This window comes from Octopus bimaculoides, chromosome 2 (assembly GCF_001194135.2).
Source record: "Octopus bimaculoides isolate UCB-OBI-ISO-001 chromosome 2, ASM119413v2, whole genome shotgun sequence".
NCBI classification, from domain to species: domain Eukaryota; kingdom Metazoa; phylum Mollusca; class Cephalopoda; order Octopoda; family Octopodidae; genus Octopus; species Octopus bimaculoides.
This window is the reverse complement of record NC_068982.1, coordinates 48,793,923-48,809,228: the sequence shown is the minus strand read 5'-3', so window position 1 is coordinate 48,809,228 and position 15,306 is coordinate 48,793,923. Positions and strand designations below refer to the sequence as shown.

The 15,306-nt window shown below is 36.1% G+C and overlaps 1 protein-coding gene across 2 annotated transcripts in view; it reads left to right on the top strand.

The window, feature by feature from the left end:
* Nucleotides 1–15,306, top strand: part of LOC106871625 (mucin-5AC) — a 591,942-nt gene that overhangs the window by 1,560 nt on the left and 575,076 nt on the right. The window lies entirely within an intron of this gene.

The following is a 15,306-nucleotide window of genomic DNA, read 5'->3' as shown; positions in this document are numbered from 1 at the left end:
TATATATATATATATATATATATATATATATATATATATATATATATTAGTTTTGTACATTTGATACAAACATACATCAAAGATATGTGCATTTTCGTATATGCATGCATATTTGTATGTATGCATATATATATATGTAAATACATGTAATATGTTCGTGTATGTATGTGCAAACATTTTTGTCTATATAGATTTTCGTGTGTGTATATAATTCTGCATACTTACTTGTATATTTACATACGTGTGCATACATATTCGTATCTATCTATCTCTCTATCTATCTATTCGTGTGTGTATATATTCAAATATTCGTTTGTATATACACTGTCACATATTCGTGTGTGTTTGAGAACTCATACGAATATGCAGACATATGTAAACATGCAAATCCATTGGGGGGGGGGGGAAATCACATAAAATGTAACAGAAAGTGAACCATGTATCTTCTTATAAGAATGTTTATGTGTTTTAGTTATTTACTTCAATGACAAATTACACCAGTTTTATTTAATAACTCTACAAGTAGTTTTATCATATTTAATACGTATTGTACGTTCAACTCGTTTCTGTCTGCTTGTCATCTTTGCCTTGTGTGTGTTTTTCTCTATGATATGCGCATTCGCGTTGTATTTAGTTGCACACATTCATATATATGTACTCTCTAATATACACTCACACACGCACACACACATATATATGCTAACACAGACACACACATGTCTACACACAGGCACGCACATGCAAATGTAAGTGAACTCACTCATATTATACTCACAAATATCGGTGCATACACACAACACACTCGAACATATATATTCACATACATAAATATAAATATATACACACACACACACATATAAGTGCACACACGCACATACATGCAGAAATATAAATGTGCACACTCAGATACGTGTACACATGTATACACACGAATATTCGTACACACTCTTGTATCTTGATGTATGCACGCAAATATAAGTACACGCACGTACACACTCAATCTAACCGTGCACACACATACACATCTATGCATATACACAGAGAATGGTACACACACACGCACACGCATCAAGTTATATAAACACAAATATAAGTTCATGCACACATACACACGCAAATAGAAGTGCACACACACACACATTTATGTATTAATACAAATGTATACACACAGTTATAAGTGCTCGCGTGCACACACACATGTGTTTGTGTGCAGCACTCTTCTATTTGTATATAACATCGCTTTTCTGAAATGCCTGTCAGCCTGTTGCAGCTTTTACAAACCCTTCGTCGTTCCCTCTTTCCTTCCCAAGCAAGACATACAAACATTCTATCTCCCCAACTCTTTCTCTGAAAATTTTCAATCTTTCAATATCTATCAGTCTGTCTGTTTATCTGTCTATCTATCTGTCTGTCTGTCAATCTATCTTTCTGTCTATCTATCTTTCTGTCAATCTATCTGTCTGTCTGTCTATCTGCCTGTCTATCTATCTGTCTGTCTGTCTGTCTGTCTATCTGTCTCTCTGTCTATCTATCTGTCTGTGTATCTATCTTTCTGTCTATCTATCTGTCTGTCTAATTATCTATCTATCTATCTATCTATCTATCTATCTATCTATTTGTATCAATCTGTGTCTATCTATCTGTCTGTCTGTTTGTCTATCTCTATCTATCTGTCTATCTATCTATCTATCTATCTATGTCAGTGTAGCTGTCTAGCTATCTGTCTGTTTGTATATCTATCTGTCTGTTTGTATATCTATCTGTCTGACTATCTGTATGCTTCTCTTATTCAATCCATCTGTCTATTTTTTCCTCTCTGCCTCTTTCTCTCACTCACATAGAGTGATTCTCATGCGGTGATCTGTAGCACACAGGTGTACGACAAATATAAAATTCTAAGAAAATAAATGTGAAAAATGCAAACTGATTTCTAAAAAGAAAGCCCTTACTTTATTAAATGGAAAACGGAACAATAAATAAATAAACAAATCAGTAAAACGAAAGAAACTTAAATGCATTCTGTATGAAATAGGATGTTTATCTAAAGTGCATGCAAACACACAAGGCAGAAAAAGAAAAATAAATCAGAAAAAAACCATCTAGTTCATGGACCTCATTGATGATTACGGTTCATTTATTAAATTAAGAAATATCAAATTATTTTGAATTCTGTAAATTGCATATCGCATTTATGTTTTAGCTTATAAATATTATATGTGTGTACACACACTCACACACAAAAGCCGCTGATGTATTTGTTTGCATTAAAGTGAGGGTTAAAAAAAAGTTCGGGAAGCACTATTGAAGACAAGCGGTAGACCCTCATCTCATTCGAGAAATAGCAACATATTCTCCCCCCCCCCCACCTTTTCTTTTCTTTACTTCTTTTTATTTGTCCTGTCTCTGTCCGTTTTTTTCTTTTTTCTTTTAACCCCGCTGATTCTGCTCATTCAATCTTAACCATTTATCCTGAACGTCTCTATCACATGCTTCCGTTTTCACTGCTGTTTTATACATCTTTTGTGCCATTTCCCCCAGTTATAATGTCCTGCCTGTCTGACTCTCTCTCTTTCACTTTCACTCAGTAAAACATTTTGCACTTAGTAATAATAATAATAATAATAATAATAATAACAGTGGTAGTAATAATTATAATTATAGAGCGTGTGTGTGTGTATGCATAATTTACTTCGAATCTCTCTCTCTCTCTACATACACACATACACACACACAAATATGCGCTTACATATGAACCGGTGATAGAAAGAATGAGGGAGGCAGAAAGAAACAGATACGTAAACACTGTTTAATAAACACATACATACATACATTCTTGACTATGAATACACATACATACACACACACGTACATAACATATGCGCTGTCTTCCATATACTCTAAATATATAGAATACTTGTGTATGCGTTTGTGTGTGTGTGTGTGTGTGAATTGATAGCAATAGATAACTGTATAAATAGTGATTAAACGGATTTGCCTGCATGCACATACAAATAAATATGCATTGTATGTATGCAAAATTATGCACACGTTGACAACATTCATACTCACATATAAGCAACACTGCAGATGTAGCAACTCCTTCAATCTACAATTGCACAAATGCAGTTTCGTGTATGTTCTGTTTACATATGCATAAACGTTGATACGTACACGTATACAAACACATACATGTACGCAAGCACACGCATTCACAATACATATATCCATAGATACATGCATATATATATATATATATATATATATATATATATATATATATATATATATATAGATAGATAGATAGATAGATAGAGAGAGAGAGAGATCTTTGTATTTGCAAGCATATATCTTTTGTTTCAGTTATTGAACTTCGGCCATGCTGTGGCACCGTTTTGAGATTAGTCGAACGAATCGACCTCAGTGCTTACTTTTTAAGTGTTGGACTTATTCTATCGGTCCGTTATGCTGAAACGCTAGGCTACAGGGACGTAAACAGACAAACACCGGCTGTCAAGCGATGGTGGAGAGGGACAAACACGAAGACAAACATATATACACACACACACACACATATCACGGGCCTGTTCCAGTTTCTGTTTATCAAAGGTTTTGGTTGACTTGGGGCTATAGTAGGAGACACTTACCTGAGGTGCCATATAGCTGGACTGAACTCACAACCATGTGGTTGGGAACTAAACTTCTTGTCACTCAGCCACAGACACACACACACACACACACGCACATAAACTGACCGAGTTGTTAGAACATATACTGCAAAGCATTATAGATGGTATATAGCCGGCGAACTGGCAGAAACGTTAGCACGCCGGGCGAAATGCTTAGCGGTATTTCGTTTGCCATTACGTTAAGAGTTCAAATTCCGTTGAGGGCGACTTTGCCTTTCAACCTTTCGGAGTCGATAAATTAAGTACCAGTTATGTACTGAGGTCGATGTAATCGACCTAATCCCGTTGTCTGTCCTTGTTTGTCCTCTCTATGTTTAGCCCCTTTTGGGCAATAAAGAAATAAGATGGTATATAGCTGGTGCTATGACTCCAGGATCAAATCCTGTGGAAGTCAACTTCACTTTTCACTCTTTCAGGAGCAATGAATAAAGTACCAATACAGTGCTTGAGGCTGATTCTGCTTTCTGTTACTCGTTAGTAGAAATCTCCTGTGTTCAGATCAGGACAGGGATGGGTTCCACCCTGTTTAAATTTTTCAAGATATATCATAATGCCTTGAAAGTGTGCCTATGTATCTATCTGTAACTGAGGACCCAAGGCAGAAAGGAAGGACACATGTGCATGCTCACACACATACTCATATAAATAAATACATACTTTTCTTTATCTTTTATTATTTATTTATCATTTGACTGTGGCCATGCTGAGGCATGACCTTGAAGGATTTTAGTCAAACAAATTGACCCCAGGACTTATATCTTTTTTAAGCCTAGTAGTATTGGTCTCTTTGAAGAGCTTCTAAGTTACAGGGATGTAAACACACCAACACCGGTTGTCAAGTAGTGGTGGGAGACAGACACAGATACAAACACACACACACACACACAATGGCTTCTTTCAGTTTCCATCTACCAAATCCACTCACAAGGCTTTGGTCAGCCCAAGGCTATAGTAGAGGACACTTATCCAAGTTTGTCACACAGTGGAACTGAACCTGGAACCATGTCGTTTGGAAGCAAGTTTCTTACCACAGAGTATGACAAGTTCCTGAAGAGTCATAGGTGAAACATATTTTGTGGGACTAGCAATTATTTATATATATATATATATATATATATATAAATCAAGGGTAGGACAGAAAGAACACAACAAATGGAAATCCAACAAAACACAATATGCGGAAAAATAGACAACGACATAACAAGCAGTAAACAGGACAAAAACAAGATATACAGAACACAGTTGATTTCCTCATCATTCAGTGTCTGGAAAATCCTAGCAGTTTCACTCTTTTATACTACTGAGACCACTCAAATTCAGTAGGTGCCAGAGACTTAAGCTAAAAGCATTAAGCTTCTGGGAAAAGCAAATGAATGTATACAAGAACGCAAACAAAAACAAGAAAGCTAGAATTATACGCATACAACAGATGAACACCTTTCGGCTATACAACAGAAGGAAAATAATTACACATTTACAAATACAAATGAATAACAGAAAGGGATTTTCAATGAAATAATAATGCAAATGCAACAGAAAAAGAATTATTCAGACAATGGACATGTGTGTGTGTGTCTGTGTTTGTTCCCCACCACCACTTGACAATCGGTGTTGGTGTGTTTATGTCCCCGTAACTTAGCAGTTCGGCTGAAGAGACTAATAGGATAAGTACTAGGCTTAAAAACAAAAATAAGTACTGGTGTCGATTCATTCAAATAAAAAAATACCTCCAGGCATTGCCCCAACATGGTCACAATTTAATGAGTAAAACAAATAAAAAAGAGAAGCAAAGATGTGTATATATACATATATATATTTATATATATTTCACACACACATACACTCCCTGAAACATAAGCATTAAACGTATACACACATTTAGGCAGATATATTGTTTGTCTAGTTTCTGGTTTCTCATATAGCAGTAGACATCCTTCCTTTGGCATAAATATACTTCCGTCTTACTAGTTTCTAACCATTTTCTTTTTTCTTCCTGGTGAGGTGTGTGAAATGGGGAGTGGAAGTGGCTGTTATCTGAAAAATTATCTGTTCCTTTCCATACTCACATGAAGATGTACAAAAGATCAGAATGCATCTTTGAATGCAAAAGTATATTTTTATTGCATCAGTGTATTCTGGAGGAAAGGATTAACTCCTGACCTCTTTGCAAACCCTCTGCGTCTTGTGTGATTAACATTCCTCTTGAGTTGCTGCAATATGATAGTTGTAGGAAAAAAGAAAATGTTCCGTGGCAGACAGACTGAATGTTGTGGCTAGTAGGGTCTGGTGGAGAGGAAACACTTCAGATCTTGAGAAGTGAGATGCAGTGATGAGTGAAAACTCTTTATATATGGGATCAACCAAAGAAGTACTCCATCCTGTGAGAGATAAATATCATTTAATATACATCAGATTTAAAATTGCGCTATCATAAATTTCATGCTTTATGACAGTATACAGCATGCTATATAAGCTCTCCTGACTATAGTACTTATAGTAACTCAAGTCTAAAACCCCTCTCTCACTCTCTCTATATATATATACATACATATATATGGAGGCATGTGGCTTAGTGGTTAGGGTGTTGGACCCATGACTATAAGATTGTGGTTTTGATTCCTGGACTGGGTGACGCATTGTGTTCTTGAGCAAAACACTTCATTTCTCATTGCTCCAGTCCACTCAGCTGACAAAAATGAGTAATCCGGTGATAGACCAGTGTCCTGACCGAGTGAGAAATGTATATGCCATGAAACTGGGAAACCGGCCCTTATGACTCGACAAAGTAACTTTACCTTTACTTTTATACATACATGCACACATGTATGCATGCACACAGATACACATACACTCATTTAAGTTTTCTTCAGCCCCACCATGTTGCACCTTAGGTAAGTGTTTTCTACATACCTCACCTGACCAATGCTTTGTGAATGAATTTGGTTCACAGAAACTGGAGGCCTATCATATATATGTGTGTGTGTGTGTGTGTGTGTGTGTGTGTGTGTGTGTGTGTGTGTGTGTGTATATGTATATATATGCACAGGAGTGGCTGTGTGGTAAGGAGCTTGCTTACCAACCACATGGTTCTGGGTTCAGTCCCACTGCATAGTGTCTTCTACTATAGACCCAGGTCAACCAAAGCCTTGTGAGTGGATTTGGTAGACGGAAACTGAAAGAAGCCTGTCGTATATATATATATATATATATATATATATACACGTCTGTGTGTATATGTTTGTGTGTCTGTGTTTATCCCCCCATTATCGCTTGACAACCAATGCTAGTGTGTTTACGTCCCCCGTAACTTAGTGGCTTGGCAAAAGAGACCGATGAAATAAATACTAGGCTTACAAAGAATAAGTCTTGGGGGCAATTTGCTTAACTAAAGGCGGTGCCCTAGCATGGCCACAGTCAAATGACTGAAACAAGTAAAAGAATAAAAGAATATATAATGTGTGTCTGTTTGTGTGAATGCATGCATGTTTTTGTGTTTATCACCATATGGTTAACAACTGATGTTTATGTCCCTGTAACTTAAAAAAAGGCCTCAATAAAATAAGTACTGAGCATAAAAAGAATAAGTAATGGGGTAGATGTATTCAACTAAACCTTTCAAGGCAGAATCCTAGCATGGCTGCAGTCCAGTAACTAAGACAAGTTAAAGAATAAATATATCATATTCTTTTATTTCTTAACAAAGGTAGCTCATGCTCTGTAAGATGGTGTTTTCTTCATCTTTGACACCTTACCCCATATTGGTTTCAAATTTTAACACAAGGCCAGCAATTTCGGGGTAAGGGGTCGAGTCAATTACATTGACCCCAGTTAATTACATTGACTTATTTTATCAACCCTGAAAGCATGAAAGGCAAAACTGACCTTGGTGGAATTTGAATTCTGAGTGTTAAGTTACTAGAAATGCTGCTAAGCTTTTATCCCAGCATGGTAACGATTCTGCCAGCTCACCACCTTAACACCTCTTACCTCATATTACCGCTCTTTCATTTCTTGTCATTGCATCAGTCATGCCAGAGTGATATAGAAGACTACAACATTCTTTTGGCTGATTTTAGGATTGTTTTCTAGTTTTCTTCTAGGATAGTCAGTATTTTGATGTCACCATAATTTCCTGTTGACGTCAAGATCATGCAATCTTTGCATCTGCCAGTGCAAGTTTCCTTTCAGTTTCTGAGACGAAACGTCTCTTCAATGATGCACATTGATATAAAATGAAAGTATCTTTCAGTCATTAGATTAAGGCCATGCTGGGGCACTGCCTCGTAGAACTTTTAGTCAAATGAATCAACCCCAATACTTTTCTATTTTTTTTTTAAAGCCTGATTCTTATTCCATCAGTTCCTTTTATTGAAATGCTAAGTTATGGGGAAGTAAACACACCAACACCGATTGTAAAGCGGTGGTGAGGAACAAACACAGACACAAAGACACACACACTTATATATATATGATGGACTTCTTTCAGTTTCTCCCTTACCAAGTCCACTCACAAGATTATGTATTATATATATATAATGTATGTGTCTGTGTGCATGCGTGCATGTCTTTGTCACTACATGGTTGACAGCTGATGTTTATGTCCCTGTAACTTTAAAAAAGTCTCAATAAACACACACACACACGTATATATGACAGGTTTCTTTTAGTTTCTCTCTACCAAATCCACTCACAAGGTTTTGGTCAGCCTGCGGCTATAGTAGAAGACATTTGCCCAATGTGTCATGCAGTGGCACTAAATATGGAACCATGTGGTTAGGAAGCAAGCTTCTTACCACACAGCCACACCTGCACCTATACCAACCATTTTCATGCCAACCCACCTGAGTCTACCTCTAGTTCTTTGATAAAGACTTTGTTTAAAGTGATCTAAATTAAAAATCTTCCCTCAAAATTCTGTTTCACTTAATGTTCTAAATACCAGCTTTATAATGACAAGGTTGTTTCGATAAGTTCTTCGTTTTCAAAATTAATGGAAACAATGACTATGTATTCTTTATTTCATACTTGTTTCTGTCATTAGACTGCGGCCATGCTGTGGCACTGCCTTGAAGAACTTTTAGTCGTATAATATATTGACCCCCAGTGCTTATATTTTTTTAATGCTGGTACTCATTCTATTGGTTTCTTTTGTCTAACCACTAAGTTACAAGGCTGTAAATATATCTACACCAATTGTCAAATGGTGATGGAGGACAAACACAGTGACAAAGATTCACACACACATATCTATGATGGGCTTCTTTCAGTTTCTATCTACCACATCCACTCACAAGGATTTGGTCAGCCTGAGGCTATAGTAGAAGACACTTACCCAAGATGTCATGCAGTGGGACTGAACCCAGAACCATGTGGCTGAGAAGCCAGGTTAAACCAACTGGTCATATGGCACTTGCCACTGATTACAGCTCTCAAAAAGTACTTTACAGACATTGAATTTAATTTACGTTAAGCTTACTATTTCTAAGCTGTTTATTCTTGAAGAGTTTATCTGATTCAGGTATGGTTGTGTTGATTTCATTGCATGATATCTTTGGCAAATGTCTTCATCATAGCTATGGAATAACCAAAGTAATAGGAATGAAATTTGCATTGGTGTATCTAGTGTGTGTGTGCATATGTGTGTGCTGCTCAGGACAGTCCTTAAATTTGCATCCCCATCACAGGATCCCTAAACCTATTCAGACTTATAAAGCAGACCCAAAAAGTGCTTCCCCCGCAGAGTAGACATACCCCTCGTCCTAGCTCTGCTACTGGAAATTTGATAGATGGAAATGGGGTAGAAGCTTTATAGTTCAAATTTTCCATTTTAGAAGTAGCAGAATTTTTACATCAACTGGTTTAACCCTTCAAGCATTTAAACCAGCCATACCTAGCCAAAATGTTCTTCCTGTTTTATGTTCAAACTGGCCAGGTCTAGCCTCTCACATCTACTCTACAATGTCATTCTAAAAACATATACAGTCACATCATTGAAATCACAAAGCTATGAGATAATGCATGATTAATTCAAAACTATGTGGAATGAATAAATATTACATTTGATAGAATAATCTGAATGCTAAAGGGTTAACATGGCCAAGGCACTTCACTTCACATTGCTCCAGTATGGTCAGCTGTAATGAATTCCTACCAAGATACTGATGCATCTCTGTCTGTCTGTCTGTCTGTCTGTCTCTCTCCAACTAGCACATCTTGGCTATTCCACTCAGTGAAAGGCGAGAAGATCCAAGAGGTTGTTTATGTCTGCTTGTGACTACACAGGCTTCTAAAACAATTAGAAAGAACATGGTACATGCCACCAAACCATTGTTTGTGAGAGATGTCTGGCTCTACTGTCTGATACAGTGTTGTGTGACAGCTTACATCATCTGCAATGAAAGTGACTTCAATCATATAAGAAACGAATTATTAGCCAGGTCACTATCTGGCTGCCTTCAGGCTTCATATGAATATGAAGCCGATAGCTGAAAGGCTGGAATAAAGAAAACAATACAGGTCAGCAGGGTTGTTAAAAAAAAATGGCTGTTATGACATTATTTGAACTTTTGTTGCTGCAAGGAAATAAATCATAATTGATTTAATGATAATGATGAGATAAAAACAAATAAAGTTTTGAAAAAAAGTAATATTCATCTTGGCAAACTCTGTTTACTGAATATATATATGTGTGTGTAATCATAAATTGGAGAACTAAAAATTGTGTATTAATTTATATTCAACAATCCATTTATTCAGAGAATACAAATATAAAGCAAGTTCTAGATGTCTGATAACACAAAGTTGTTTTCATATCTGTATATTATAAATTTGTAGTAGAAACACGTTCATAGTTTGGCTCTTTACCTTTGAGTACCCACATTTTAACTCATCATGAGATGGTCAAGTTCCTCTAGCTTTATGTGGGCTGTCCACCCCATCACATGACATACCAACCAACATTATTCATCAACTCAACCTTCAGCTGTTAAAAACTTCATACAACTTTCTGAAAATATATATTTAGTTTAAAGAATATGGATGGCACCTGAGCCTTTGCAGGCTGTTCTAGAAGACCTTAGTGATTGGTATTGCTGATATTCAGTTTGAAATTCTTTAGACTGAAGCTTGTAGTTAAAAACATGGTCAGGGATAGAATTTTTGGCGGTAGTATTCGTTTTCGGGATAGAAGGATTGAGCAAAGTGTTTAGCATAGGATTTTTGTGGTGGGGTTAAGACACAAGTGGAATGATAAGAGGAAGTGAAGTCGGGGTGTTAAATGGGGTTGGTCTGAAATTATACACAGCTTCCTAGTTTGGAAGAGAATGTTCTCTGCAGCACCATGTTTTCTTTTGTTTGTTCTTTTCAAAAAACAGTTTCAATAATTCACAAAAAGTTCAGCTGAGTGATTAGGAAGCTCGTACTTATTTCTTGCAAGTCTTTCTTCTCATTTACCCTGCAGGAGTAGGCCCTTAGAAGTTCTATCAGAACTCCATTCACATTGATCACTAGTGTGTGTACCTTTATTGGCCATAGACACTGTTCCTTTATCACCAGACTGGTAATAAAACAAACTTTGTACCAACTTTAATCAAATAATAACTTACCAGTATAGAGAAACGGTCACCTAAAGAAGTGTTAACACAGTTTGGGAAAATATTTAAAAGTTGTTGAAGAAAAATATTGGCAAAGGCTGTGATGTCATGAGAAGAACTCAGATTTTATACCAAATTGGAATTAATATCTCCTTGAAAACTCTCAAGGTCTCTAAACAGACTTTAAAAGGTAAAAACAGCAAACAGTTATTTACTTTGTCAAGATAGACTTTAAGAAAGTAATGAGAATCTTTGACTGTTAGGAATATTAGTTCCAAATTTTAGCAGAAGGCCAGTAATTTTAGGGGATGGGTAAATTGATTACATGAATCCCATTGCTCAACTGGTACTTATTACATCAAAGCCCCAAAGGATGAAAGGCAAAGTCGGCCTCAGTAGAATTTGAACTCAAAATGTACACACAGACGAAAAGTCACTAAGCATTTTGCCAGTATGTCTGCCTTGACTGTTAGGAATAATGGTTTTGAATTTTGGTACAAAGCCAACAATTTTAGAGGATGGGTAAATCGATTAATTTGACCCCAGTACTCAGCTGATACTTATTTTATTGACCCTGAAAGGATGAAAGGCAAAGTCGACCTCAGAGGAATTTAAAGAATATAAAGATGGAAAAAATGCCACCAAGCATTTTGCCCAGCATGCTAAAGATTTTGCCAGCTCACTGCCTTAATTGTTAGGAATTACTAACTGAAATGAACCCTAGCTGTTGCTTTTACTCTATATCAACCCTGATGGAGTACACCTCTAATCAGAAGGTATTTCTGTTGTAACTAACCTGTCTTGTCAGGAATATGTCCAAGATTTAGTTATGTAATGTACCTCTTCTATATTTTTATAACAATAGAATGTATGATCTGAGGGGGATTTGGCTCTAATTTCTTAGTAAGCCGAATGACTTCATAGAAGCCTGTTGATAAACCATTTTCTTTGTGGGCTCTAGCTCTTGTAATTCGTTTGTGATGGGAAAAACGAACTTAACATCCAGGGGTTTAGTTTTGGAGAGCATGTTTCATTGGAAGGTTTTGCTCTTTAGCTGGGTGGCAGTTAGATTGTTTGTGCAGTTGTTATCGTTTAACCCTGTTCAAGAACAGCTATGATCAAGCATGTTCTATCTGTGATCATAACATTTTTCCCTATATCCATGACTACACTTTCTAAAATGTCCTTTTTTTTTATTAGACTCTAGGATGATAGATAAGCGAGATTTAACTGTTACTTTTAATGGCATGAGTAACCATGTCGAACCACCCTTGTTAGTTTGATAGATTGTACATATGACATATATCATCAAGTGTTCTGTTTATACTGAGTATTATTGCTATTGGCTTTCAAATAGTTTTCTAAAGCTGAGACCATTTTTTTTTAACCTTGTGTTATGTAGAAAACAGCAACAAGAACAATCTTCTGATTCTGGCTCAATGAATACTGAAAAGTAACTGCTAAACAGAATATTTATGATGTCATGATGATCAACAATAACTGTTCCCATCACTTTAGAGATATCAATAAGAAGGATACTATTCTTCAATTCTTAATTAAATGTCTTTGAGCAAACCTAGGATTAAAAGTATTCCTGTTGTATTTTATTTCATAAAAAATGGCAGGGGTTACTGCTGTTTCTGTCAGGTTCAGCAACAGTGTGGTGCAGTGTTTTTCAACTCTTTCTGAATCATTTATTCTTTTAGTTTGATGGATTTTATCATTTAGCTCCTTATTCCCATGCAAAAATCTGTACTAGGTAATAGTATACATACCAGGCTACAGTTTGTTAGGTTTTCATTAAACTACACTGCCATTATATAAAATGTAACACTCTCTCTCAGCAAAAAAAGTCTGTATCTAATGATTTAAATTTTCGACAGTGTGGTTAAGCGGTTTCCTTCTCAACTACATGTTTCAGATTCAGTCTCACTGCATGGCACCTTGGACAAGTGTCTTCTTCTGTAAGCCTGACCTGAATTAAACAAAACCTTGTAAGTGGATTTGAGGATTTGGTAGATGGAAACTAAAAGGAGTGTGTCATGTATATGCATATCCGAAATGTACAGTATTATATATCCATCATGGCTGATCTTACCAATCGGTTTCATGCGAGAAATACAACAGAGTATTAGGTAACAATCCGATTATATAACCTTACCTGCTGAATTTGAGCGGTCTCAGTAGTATAAAAGTGTGAAACTGCTAGGATTTTTCAGACACTGACTGATGAGGAAATCAGCTGTGTTCCGTATATCTTGTTTTTCTCCTGTTTATAGATCTATTGACAGATATGAGTGCATCTTTTCCCTGACTTATGGACTCTTAGATAACTCATGTATATATATATATATATATATATATATTCCACCCCTTTAATTTTTTCTGCTGTTTGTACTCTGTGTATGTTGGATCTATTAATATAAAATATCTATATATTTATCCTTAAATATTCATTGTCTGAAAGTCTTCAATTTTAGCAGATTGTTGTTAGTAGACAGGGTGAAATGCTTAGCAGCATTTCATTCGTCTTCCCATTCTGAGATCAAATTCCGCTGAGGTTGACTTTGCCTTTCATCCTTTCAAGGTTGATAAAATAAGTACCATTTGAGTACTAGGTTTGATGTAATCAACTTCCCCCTCCTCCGAAATTGCTGGCCTTGTGCCAGAATTTGAAATCAATATTAAGTTATGGCACTTTACATTCTGAGTTCAAATGTTGCTGCAGTAACTCTGCTTTTGATCTGATAAAATAAAGAATATCAAAGTAAGATCAATAACATCAGCTATATCTGCCTGCAAAATTCTTGTATGCATGTTTTTTTTTAATATGACCAGCTCTTCAATGTGGTGTCCCAGCATGACTGCAGTCCAATGACCAAAATGAGAAACATATAAATGATAGACTGAGCATCCACACTGAGAGCAGGAGTAGGGTTGCTTCATGTTTATGTATGTTAGAGAGAAAAGGAGAGAAGTAATGTGTGAGAAACATTGAGGGGCAAAATAGAAAGAAGAGTTAGAATAAAGCACAAGGTTTACCCTGATTGAACAGATCTATGCTCAAAATTAATCTAGCTGCAGCCAGCCTGTCTTTTCTTTTTTTTTTCTTTTTACTTAAGTACAAGCAACCCATGGCTATATTATCCAATGTCGCCTTTTCTGAGAGAGATTTGGCAGGTTGCTCTTTCATGCAGGTTAAACAGCCACATTCAAATGTTTGTGACAATCTACCACTTTTGAGTTACAAAGGCATATCCACGGAAAGTGCTTTTCTCTCATCTTTCAGTTAGATGTATTAATTTTCTGTGTCCTAAGAATACATTGATACCTCTTGTTCCAAGACTGGGGTATGATGGTGTGTGACTCTATGCTAATCAGTTTCAGTGGCCCTTTGATGCTTTCTAAGCTGTTTGCATGCCCAGCAGCAACAGCACAGTCCCATATTTAAAGACAGTGCTCCATTGTGGATTTTACCTGAGCATTGCAGAGAGCTTGTATTTGTTGGTAACTAAAGTAACCCAGAAGAGAAGGACTAGATTTTGGTATAATGAAGATTTGTGTCCGCTGGGAAGGTCTTCACTGTGTGGTTAAATCTGAGATGGTTGGACATTACAGATGAGAATGCTTGGATGAAGATTTGTAATAAATAGCTATCTACCATACTATATCTACCATATATGTATATGTAGGTGTACATTTATATGAATCTCACTTTGCATATGTATGCACGCAGACATGTGTATATGTACCCAATTATGCAAGATAAATATGTGTTATGTAGAGAAAGAAGGAAGAAAGTTGATGAGAAGAGACTGAGAGAAAATCTAAGAGACTTAATAGTAGCAGATAAAGGAAATTGACAATGTTAATGCTGTCATTTTTCTTCACTAAATTCAATGTTGCATCAATCAATTCTACTCAAATTAGTGAATTCTTACATTCTTTATTGAACTTATTTTTTTCTATTAGTTATCTATCTCTGTGTGCTGCTGTTCATTCTCTGTATTTATACCAATGTCTGTCTG